This window comes from Lepisosteus oculatus, chromosome 14, assembly GCF_040954835.1.
Source record: "Lepisosteus oculatus isolate fLepOcu1 chromosome 14, fLepOcu1.hap2, whole genome shotgun sequence".
Lineage (NCBI taxonomy): Eukaryota > Metazoa > Chordata > Actinopteri > Semionotiformes > Lepisosteidae > Lepisosteus > Lepisosteus oculatus.
Window position 1 is genome coordinate 18604686 of NC_090709.1, and position 10965 is coordinate 18615650.

Sequence of the window (10965 nt, forward strand, 5' to 3'; positions counted from 1 at the left end):
AGCTTCGATGCGATTATTTTTCCTTCCTTATTTCTTCATTCCTATGAATTTACTCTGTAGTAGAAGAAACGTGAAAGTGGGAAACTGCAGGCATTCTTCGTGAGTGGTGTGATCAGTGAGCATTTGCACATCTCTAAGTCTGTTCCATAAACTTTATCATCGGGGATGTAGCTCAGTGGTAGAGTGCATGCTTTGCATGTGTGAGGTCTTGGGTTCAATCCCTGGTATCTCCAGGTGCTTTTATATTAGAGTACTCGCATCGCAATCTTCTGTTGAGTGAGAACTCTTTGCTCGTGTTCAAAGAGAGCCAGGTTTACACAATTAAATGCAGTTTACACAATTAAACTCGACGTGCTGCAGGGTTGCGCTGCTATTTTAAATGTACCTCTTTTAGTTCTGTTAAATCCTAAATTATTTGAACTAATAATTTAGTTCAAAGTCAGGAAATCCAGAGATTGCTTCACACTTGTCGTGGCTGTTGCAGAAAACACCTGTTGAATCTCACCCGGGATTTCTTGATTGATCATTCAGCGAGCGAATCCTCCTTCTGAACTCAGCACTAAACTGAAAGCTTCACGAACTCCTCACTCCGTGTCCTGTACTGCTCTCGTGTAGATGTGAAGCACAGCCGTAAACACACCTTGAACTTTTTCCGTTTGTTAAGGAAAATGCAAAAGAGCATGACAAGTATTGATCGTATAAAATATCCATGGCACAACTCGAGAAAGTACTGAAGGACAACACATCGACTTTTGATGATTACAAGAGATTCAAGAAACACAATCGTCCGCACCTGGGTTTGGATCCTGAACGCTAGAGTTAAAAGAACATAAGCGACGGATATGACCTATAAACTCTCTTAATTGTCTTATAGTTTATGAAATAAAACAATTTCTAAATGAATTCTAACTGTTGATAGACGATTTATTGAATTTTAACAAAATCACAATTACAACCTTTTTCGGTTAAACTGTTATTCACATGCTCTAACGTAAATAAACGTTAGTGTCTTCCGGTGTGTGAGTCAATTTCTCCAAAAAAATATTTGTTAGTCTGGCGGGAGGCTGTGCAAGGTGTTAAGAAATAGAATTTCTAAAAGACAGGCTCCCTAAGCTTAACATCAAGGCTGTTTTCTCTACAAAAATGCTCTTTAAATTTCAGCACTGTTGCAACTCCCTTTATAAAGGGTGTGCACACGTATACAACCAAGGCATTGAAAGTTTTTTTTTTAATTATTGTTCCAAAAGATGTTCCATTTGTTTTCTTTTTAATGTTGTTGATTAAAAGATTTTATTAAATGTGAAAAAAATCTGAATGTGAAAAAAGGTCAAAATGCTATTGAAAAAAATCAGTAATGTGAGGAAAGATGGACTGTGGGAGCCCCTTAACTACCCATGTCATGCTGTATTTCTCACTCATTCTACTGGGAATGGTACACGTGACTTGCGAGGATCCCGACAGTGTTGACTTTCTTTCAGAGCCCGGATAGCTCAGTCGGTAGAGCATCAGACTTTTAATCTGAGGGCCCAGGGTTCAAGTCCCTGTTCGGGCGGATGTGCTATTCTTAAGTCTATTGTGAATGTCATTCTAAATAGTCTTTTATCTTTCACTCTTCGAGCTGTACTGTGGTTATTTTAAATGTCCATTACTTGTATTTACAGTAGTGTATTTAGTGTTTCATTTCACAAACCGAAAATATTCAAGTAGATCTTGTCACTCTACTCCACGTCATTATCTAAATTAAATCACAGTAGAGTACAGGACACGCAGTGAGAGGCTCACACAGTGAGTACTCTTGAATACGACAAGAGGAAAGGCACACTGCACATCTGCAGAACATCACGTCCGAGTTTACAGTGACAGCAGAGGTTGGAAGCGAAGTAGTTTTTTATTACTCGCTCGCTGAACGATCTCTCAAGAAACCTCGGTTGAGATTTAACGGGTGTCTAATAATCACGTTCAAAAAGGTGACGATGTTTTTTTTTTTAACTAGGTAGCCTTAATGGCATCGCGGTGTGAGTAGATCTTAAAGCAGCTGCAGACAGAGTACCCGTAATGGCAACACGTTTCTGCTTTGAGTTCGGCTTTTCTTATTTCTTCTGCAGAACCAGTGGTATCGGAATATACTGATCCGCATAAGAAGCGCTTTCGGGTTCTGATCATTTTTATTGAGCGCTGCTCTAAACTTTACATTTGCTCGGGCTAGTTTTCCCCATGAAAAAAAGACATATCCCTAATTACATGATTTCACTTTTTTTCTTATCAACGAGTAGAAAGAAATAAAATATATACTTCATTATAAGTACCACAGGCAAGATGCCGTTGCGTTCAGGTCGCAGTTACCCCTGGAGACGTTTGTTAAAATCTCACTTCTAATAAAGAGGTCTTTCTCGTTAGAGTAGAAACGATAGAAGCCTTAAGCGGGGGAAAAAATCACAACATCTCGCATTTCACGTGTTTAATGTTAACTGTCTCAGTGGTTGCTTTGGTGATTGATGGCTCTTCTCCCTCGCAGGGTGACGGCAAACGTCCTCAGGGAGGGAGTCTCCCATGCACGGCTTGTCTTTATCAAGAGCTGAGACAACAGAAACAGACTTCCAACTGACATTAATTACTTCTTGAGCGTTTATGACCGTCTTTAAAAGTTGAGAGCAGGTGAAAAAGTCTTTGGAAATGAGGAAATGACTGCCGACAATAAACAGAGCTGACGCTCAGCTGCAGACAAGCGCTCCTCGTTAGTACAGTATAGTGCTGAGTACCCCCGCTTGTTGCGCGGGAGACTGGGGTACGTTTCTGTGACAGGGCGCTGGTTTAATTTTTTAACAACCTGACTTCACTTAAAAAGTGTGTACTGTGTACTACGTTTCGGACTAGTTAGTGCGGTAGAATATGGAGATCATCTCCAGCTTTGAGCTCAACTGCAACAAGAAGTCATGCTAAATGTAGTTTAGTGAGTAGACATCGCGAGACAACAGAACGAGAGTAGAAAGCAGGAATATAAGGTGTAAGGGCATGATCTGTGTAGTTAACAAAATAGTTAAAATAATATTAAAACGTCTCTTTATTAAGATACACAACATTTATGGCGACGAGAGATGAGTGCTTGACGGACTCAAAGCGAGCAGAACACTGCAGATTTTAGTTCTCTTGCTGGTAGAAACGAACTTTTGAATTTTCTGACTGTTCGTTTAGCTTGCCCATTGGAAGATATGGCAGCCGCGCCGAGAAGCTTTGCTTATGCCCGGCTTTTTTCACCGCTTCTACTGAACCTCGTAGCTCCGGATTTGTATACGGAATACAAGATATGGATGGAGTCGTACAGATTTTTTTTAAATAGCCGGTGGATCTACAGAAGCTCAGGATGCCGTGAGACGTGCTACATTACTGCACTGTATCGGGGCTCCCGTGCAGCGGATTTTCGCCAATCTCCCTGGAGAAAAAGGTACATATGAACAGACTGTAGCTGCCTTAGACGCTTACTTTACACCGCGGAGAAATGTGGTTTTGGAACGGCATAAATTTAGGCAGAGAACTTAGTCTCAGGACGAATCTGTTGATGCTTTTGTGACTGCACTAAGAGAATTGGCTAAATCTTGTGACTTTGGAGTATTGGAAACTGACATGTTAAGAGATCAACTTGTGGAAAAATGTGCACATAAGAGACTATAAATTGCTGCAGGAGGAAGGGCTGACTATAGAAAGAGCTCTTACAGTCGCTAGAATTCATGAAGCAGCTCAAGCAGAATCAAGAATGCTTTCTGACCACAGTGACAAAGTGACACTGAACGGGGCGCTCGCTCAAACTTTACAAACAAAAGCCGAGCAGCAGGACACAGTCATGCTAGAGAAACAGAAGAAGAGGGGACGGCTAACATTACATGTTACAGGTGCGGACTAACAACGCACAAAGCAGATGAATGCGGAGCGTGAACAGCAAAATGTCTACACTGCAAGAAAACAGGACATTGTGCACATGTCTGCAGAACATCACGTCCGAGTTTAAGGACAAGTATACCTTTTATTGTTGTTGCTGCATCCAGGCGATGTAAACCAGATTCAGAAAAAAATAATTTGAACAACCTTATTCCCATGCTTACTCAAAGGCGCGTTGGCCAAGTGGTAAGGCGTTGGCCTCGTAAACTGAAGAGCGTGGGTTCAAGCCCCACCTGTGCCTGTTTCATTTGTCACCGCTTTCCTTTAGTTTCAAAGTCTTAAAAAAACTTGCAATGTAGGGATCTCAATAGTAAGAGAGCATAACTGTCGCCAGTGATTAGTATTCGTGCATATCCTGCCTTGTTTTTTAGTCGACAAAGCTTATCTCTCTTCACACCCATCTTCTGAATGATCGCCTCAGCATTGGGAAGGAACGTGCGCTTGGTACAGCCCCCCACTCCACGGTCTGATCACAAACAGATCGGGTGAGCTGTCAGTCCAGGTTGGAAGTTACGTTCGAAAGCACTAAAAATCTGACTTAGGAACGAGAAGACCATGTTTTTTTATACGAGTAAACGATAAAATAATATACTGCCTGCAAGACTGTCAAGTTCAAGTTCAAATTCAAGTTAAAAGTTCAAGTTTATTGTCATTATACTCATACGCAGGTATATGGAATAACGAAATGGTATTTAGCTAGCTCTCGGACATAAGTAGTACAAAGAAAAAAACACAACAACAATACAATTGTATAACAAAAGAAAGAGACAACAGCCGATGTGCAAAAAACAACAACAGGCAGTGTGCAAAACAACAAAAAGGTAACAGGTTATGTGCAAAAATATGCATCAAAAGAATGAAATAAAGGGATAGAAATGATGGGGAGTGAGCTTTTGACATGTATGGTAGAGGTAGATTTTCAATGTGTGTTTGGGTTTTTGGTAAGAAAGAAGGCACCGTGAGGTTCAGATCATACGTGAGAGGTGAGGAGAGAGTGAGAGAGGCTGGGAGTTTAATAGTTTGATAGTGCGGGGGTAAAAACTGTTTCTGAGTCTGGTAGTCCGGACCCGAATGCTCCGGTACCGTTTTCCATGTCATGCTAAACGCCATAAATTGTGTTCGTCCAGTCATATCAATCGTTCTAAAGTTACGGAAAATCGGATGCGACTGGTACAATCAGCACACATTTTTCAGGATAGCCAAGCGGTTTAAAACAGCAAATTCACAGCTTCATGTCTTTTAAGCTTTGTGTTTCGCTCTCCAAATAGAGGCACGGGTTCAAATCCCACTCCCGACAGTCAGGCGTTTTACCCTGACTTTTTTATCTGTCTTTACACTGTTTCAGTGTTGTTGTGCTCGCTCACAATCACAGTACGAGGAAAATGGAGAAACTGCTTAGCAAAAACATAACGGACAGAAAAAAGCTTCGTAAACACGTGAATGTGATTAGCAGCAGTAAGGTATGCATTCAAATGTTTAAGGCTGATTTAAAAAAGCAGCAGAAGAAAGGTGCAGCACAATGCAACACAATTTGTGAGAATTCGTGGGTTTTTATGCTGCTTGGACTTCTTTCAAGCCTATGAGGTGACCCCCGTTTTATTTTCATTTTCAAACTTCAGAACCGAAAAACAAAAAGGTTTCATGTGTGACAGCATTCCGTTGCAAATACCGTTTCCACGATGTATTCAGCGACGGGAATGAAATATTTTAGTGCTGGCTCTGCTTTAAAAAAAACACTATTGTTCCAACCCCCAAAAAGACAAAAGTGGCATGCCTGAATAATTACCGCCCAGTAGCATTAACATCTGTGGTGATAAAATGCCTGGAGAAGCTGGTGTTGTCACACATCAACTCCTCCATCACAGAGTCCCTGGACCCCCTGCAGTTCGCCTACCAGAGCAACAGATCAGTGGATGATGCTGTCTCCCTGGCTCTGCATACAGTCTTGGAACACCTGGACACTAAGAACTCGTATGTGAGAATGCTGTTTTTGGACTACAGTGCAGCATTCAATTCCATCATACCCAGTCAACTGGTGACAAAGCTCAGGGGATTAGGTCTGTGCAACTCTGTCTGCAACTGGCTGCTGGACTTTCTTATCGAGAGACCACAGGTGGTGCGGATAGGCAATAAAACATCAACACCACTCACCCTGAGCACTGGAACCCCACAAGGCTGCTGTCTGAGTCCAAGGTTGTACTCCCTATTTACTCACGACTGCACAGCAAGACACAGCAACAACCACATCATTAAGTTTGCCGATGACACCACTATAATAGGACTGATCAGTGATGATGACGAGTCCACTTACAGGGATGAAGTTGTACAGCTGCTTCGGTGGTGTCATAGCAATAACCTGGACTTGAACATAAAGAAAACGAAAGAGCTAATAGTGGACTTTCGGAGACACAGGCCACACACTCACAGCCCACTCAGTATTGATGGAACGGAAGTGGAAACAGTCACCAGCTTTAGGTTTTTGGGAATTCACATCTCTAAAGATCTAACCTGGACTGTGAACACTGACTCTATCATGAAGAAGGCTCAGCAGCGCCTTTATTTCTTGAGGTGCCTCAAGCGATGGGGGATGCCAATACATGTGTTGGTGAACTTCTACCGCTGCACTATCGAGAGCGTCCTCACCAACGGGATCAACGTGTGGTATGGCAACACCTCTTCGCGAGAAAGAAAGGCACTGCAGAGAATGGTAAATATGGCCCAGAAGATCATCGGCTGCGGTCTCACCAAGATTAAACAGCTCTATGAGGACCGCTGCCGTGGTAGAATTCTGGCCATCACAGAGGACAGTCACCACCCCGGGCATGAGCTCTTCACCCCACTGCCCTCAGGCAAGAGATATAAGAGCATACGGACACTTACCACTAGATTCTTCAATAGCTTTTATCCACAAGCAGTGAGACTGGCGAACACATTTAGCCATCCCCCTCGGACCACACCTACACCATCACCATCTACCTCATTTTAATTTATTTATTGTACGTCTCCAGTCATTGTTTACACGTCTGTATTGTTTATATTCAAACTGTCTGCATGTTTACTTGCACATTGTCTATTGTTTGTTTGTACATTGTCTTGATGCACTGTTTGCACTTTGTTTTGTTTTTTTTACACTTGTTTTACAATCGAGAGACTTTCTGTAAGTAAGAATTCCATTGTACCAGCACCGGTTACATATGGCAATAAAGTTCAAGTCAAGTCAAATGCGAGGAATTTCAGAAAAATCTGGAAAAGCAACGCTTGCAGTAAATTACAAATTTAAAGCGTGTAGTCAGCATGAACAGAACAATGCAATGCTCTGGAAAATATGATCTGAAGCTGCAATTACTCTTTTATCTCGGGCAGTTCATTCCGATACGATGTTTCCGCAGAATAAATGAAATGCCGAACTCCAAACATGTTCTTGCCATTATTATTACTCCTGCTACTGTAGTTTTAAGCTTTAATCAGTGGGTATGTAATGTTGTAAAGGGGCTGGACTACTTTGTTCCGTCAAAATTCCATTATGTGAATTTATGCTTTTTTAATATAAGCATTAACAATACAATGCATGCTCAAAAACCGTTACTTATTAGCTTAAGAAGCTGCAGTGTTTTGACAAAGTGCAGTATTCAAACAGTAAATGCTGAAGTGTTTAATACTTGATTGAGAGCAGATCTCCCTCGATTTAGACAAACTTTTGTTCGGCCGATGATTTCAGATCAAAATCTGAATCAAGTGGAAAGAAAGCTGAATTACGCTGGGTACTGGGTATCACTGTTACACCATCAGGTCATGCTAGGAGGATTTGGGGGATAAAACTGACACAGAGGGACCCAATGTGGGGACTGAACCCACAGTTCTGAGATTAAGAGATTCATGCTCTATCAACTGCACCTATAACTCTTGTGCTACAGCAGTAATGTTTCTGGGTGTGGATGAACATGACATAATAGGCTGACAGCAGGAACACGTGGCCCACAGGCAGTGACAGTATCGCTATCACATTTGGCTGCAGTATATTGTGTTGAGAGCAGCAATAACTTTCCTGCAGAGATGGGAGTGCCTTTCATACAGCTCTTTCAATCGGACAGAGTAACAGGAACCGACCTAAAGTTTCGGCTGTGGATCCATCTCCGCATGGGGGAAAGAGACAGTAAAATAGCAATGAAGAAACAGAAAGAATTGTGCTCGCTGCAAAGTAGGAAAGAGGTGGTCAGATACATAAAACAGCTTGGTGATAATTTGCAGCGACAGTTTTATGTTATTTAGTACACGGATTTCTCTTCATGTTCCTTAAGATGTGTAATTTGTATGTTGGTTGTATGAGAACAGTTTCTTCTCAAGTCCTGTCAATTGACAGTGGAGAGCTAGCTGGTGCACATCTTCAAGAAGACTCTCTTTAAGGCAATTACAAGTTTCTCAAACAAATCTGTGTCATATTTTTAAAATAATTTAGCTAATGAGCAACGAGAGTATAAATTAATTCTCCCAATCTCCATACAAAGATAAAACTCCATGTGTGAGTCTAAGTTTCTTTGAGGCTACTGATGTACGTCATTATTGGACATTCCCAGTGATATTGACTAAGGAGCTCAATTTTTACATGTTGTAGTTCAACATGTGCAAAACATTCGTATCCCCTGCAAATATCGGCAAGGTCAGTGATATTCTCAACAATGCGTGACATTGCAATTCGTGCCATATTTTTTCCCGATGTATTCTGACATGCCAAGATCAGAGGGTCATATTTAAAAAACTGGTGCATTAAAATTGTTTGTACTTCAGGATTTTGATAGTCTGTTACATTGTCTTTCACACATCAGTGTCAGAACTGTGAGACATTTTCATAATCGGGGGGGAGGCCGTAGAAATAAGCAGAAAGTGCAATCACTTTTTCCCAGTGTAAGTCCGTGTTATGGTGAGTTTTTAAAATTGGTTTGCGATTTTCTGAAATATATTCCATACAAAAATATAGTTTGGACAGTCGCTATTTGGATATTCCCTTTCAGTGAAGATGTCTACAGTTTTCCAGCCGGATTAGTACTGATCGAAGAGAGCCATCTACAGGCGAAAGGCGACATAACATCACAGCAGCAGCATTTAAGGTGGAACGAAAAACAAGCATAAGAAGCTGGCGAATAAGAAGCCAACTTCAGCCTCGTAGCAGACCCTGGGAGGCACGCTCAAAATAATCATCTTTCCCAGTACTTCAGAGTCTTATTTAGATCGCTTCACTGCAATTTTATTTGATTGATTGGAGATGTGAAGCCATCGAGCCTGAACTGCGCTTCACATTGAAATTGAAGCCATTTCTCATGTTCTCTCAGTGTCGAGGAAGCAATTGAGTGTAAAGGAGGCGACTTGAAAATGAAACGTGTAATCACCTTACAGAGGGTCTTCACGACGGGGTGCGTCAGCTAGTTCTCCATTATTGTCAATTTACTGGACTTCTGAAGAAACCTATCTACAACGAAAATACAAACTGCACAGTTCAAGGCACATGAAGAGAAATCAGTGTGCCGATTGACTCAAAAATGTCGCTACAAACAATCTACCAGGCTGATTTACTTGTCCGACCACCTCCCTCCGTCCCCCTTTGCTGTTAGCACAATTCTTTCAGTTTCTTTTCTTGTATTCTCCTTGCTATTTCAGTGTTCCCCATGTATAGATGGATCCACAACCGAAACCGTTTTCACCCTGTGTTTCTGCAGCGTCAGTCTGTATGAGGAGCACACTTTGCACAGCTCCAGTGGCGCAATCGGTCAGCGCGCGGTTCTTATACAGCAGTGCACAGCGAAGTTATGCCGAGGTTGTGAGTTCGAGCCTCACCTGGAGCAGCGTCTTTAGCTACTGAAAGCAACTGTCAAGTTTAGATATTATTAGGTATCTGATGGAGATAAATTAACATCAAACGAAGAAGTAAAGGTTTACTTCGAGTCACAATCAAATAAGGCTCCACAGCTGAAACATTGTGTTTCCTTCTCTTTTCAGCATGGAATAAACCTTGACTTTTTCCTTTGAAGCCCATGCATTCTGACGCAGCTCCCTACTTAAATTACCATCAGCTGTGTACCTCCAGCTGACCTGTACACAAATATATGAGAGAGGTCTACTGAGACGAGAGGAGCACTGAAGACTTGAAAAAGCTCTCGAATTAGACTCTGTGTTTTTGTTGTTCCCCAGATTTGTTTTTAATGTTCTTTTTCTTTTGAAGTTGTTGCATTTGTTTTTTTTTTTTGTAGTTGTTAGACTACTACAGGGATTTACCTAGGTTCCTGGAAGACTTCTTGTTTTGTGTTTGTTGTGTTTTCGGGTTAAAATTGTTTTTTTCTATTTATAGGACCCCACGCATTACTATGGGAGTAGATAACTTTAGTTCTTACATTGTACCTGAAATTACCACATAAACTACTACTCTGTTTCCCTTTTTTTAAAAGGCACAAGTGAAGTTTGTTTTTCCTTGCTGCTGATTGGTAGCTACAATGGGTCAATTGCAATAAACCCTTATACAATAAACTCCACTGAAATTTGTCAGCAGCTCTGTACTAAACCTGTTCTCAATTGCAACAAACCTAAAATAACAGCTGCTGCCCGTTAGATGTTACTGCATTAGGAGTCTAGCTTAAACCACCTCTTCATAGGTTTTAAGCTACTCAGTAGCGGACTAAGCAGAACAATCGATCACATTAGAACTGTCTTGAATGTAATGGAAATAATGTACTCATTAAGTAACAAGCTTATGCACCACTTGCTTGAAAATTATTATTATATTTAACTAAAATTGCTTTCCAGACACCACAAATATTCACAATGAATGTTATCATTACACGTATTTACTAATAAAAGTGTTATTTATTAATAATTATGTATATGTTCCATGTATATTTTTATTAGTAGCTGTATTACAAGTAATGCATATACAGTCTTTATTATAGTTAGTTTTCAGTTATCCTGGGGAGGGAAGAGAATGGAAATTAAGGAAATAAAAATTTAAAGGGCTTTTAAGTCTTCAATGTGTTCTGTCATAGCTGT

The 10965-nt window shown here is 41.0% G+C and overlaps 2 non-coding genes across 2 annotated transcripts; both read left to right on the forward strand.

Annotated features, from left to right (window-relative positions):
* Positions 1-1479: 1479 nt before the first annotated feature.
* On the forward strand, positions 1480-1552 carry trnak-uuu (transfer RNA lysine (anticodon UUU)). Its single transcript has one exon. It is a non-coding gene; the product is annotated as a tRNA-Lys (tRNA).
* An 8124-nt stretch (positions 1553-9676) lies between these two features.
* On the forward strand, positions 9677-9770 carry trnai-uau (transfer RNA isoleucine (anticodon UAU)). Its single transcript has 2 exons — positions 9677-9714; positions 9735-9770. It is a non-coding gene; the product is annotated as a tRNA-Ile (tRNA).
* The last annotated feature ends 1195 nt before the right edge of the window (positions 9771-10965 follow it).